This window comes from Echinops telfairi, unplaced genomic scaffold, assembly GCF_000313985.2.
Source record: "Echinops telfairi isolate 266 unplaced genomic scaffold, ASM31398v2 ScPeMD7_7424;HRSCAF=8462, whole genome shotgun sequence".
NCBI lineage: Eukaryota > Metazoa > Chordata > Mammalia > Afrosoricida > Tenrecidae > Echinops > Echinops telfairi.
The window spans coordinates 59,379,971-59,380,690 of NW_022111324.1; positions in this window are offsets into that span (position 1 = coordinate 59,379,971).

The following is a 720-nucleotide window of genomic DNA, read 5'->3' on the forward strand; positions in this document are numbered from 1 at the left end:
CGGCATGTCTTCATGTACATAAATGCTCCCTCAGTCACACGCGGCATGTCTTCATGTACATAAATGCTCCCTCAGTCACATGCGGCATGTCTTCATGTGTACAGAGGCTCCCTCAGTCGCACACGGCATGTCTTCATGTGTACAGAGGCCCCCTTAATCACGTAGAGTTTCCTCGTGTGTATGAGTTTCATTAATCTTGACTTTTCTTGGTCATTTCACATGAATTTTAGAATTAGCTTCCCAAGAATGACGCATACACACATTTGAGGACTTTTGCTTTACTACAGTGGTGTCAAGTCTATAAATCCATATGGAGATCATTGACATTTTCCTATCGTTGAGTGCTGTAGTCAGTGAGCAGGGCGTAAACCTTCATTAGCTTAGAGCTGCTTTTATATTGTTCAGGAACACTTCCATGGTTTCACAGAGGTCTTGCACATGTAACAAATATATCCCCAGATATCATATAATTTCTGTTACTATGTGAATAAGCTTCTTTTATCTTATTACACTTTCTAATTAGTCATTACTACTAGAAAACTATTTTGTGTACTTCAAGTTTTTTTTTTTATTCAGTACTCTTGTAGAGTGCTTTTTAGTTATTTGTTTTTTTAAACCATTTTATTGGGGGCTCGTACAACTCTTATCACAATCCATCCATCCATCCATTGTGTCAAGCACATTTGTACATTTGTTGCCATCATCAATCTCAAAACATTT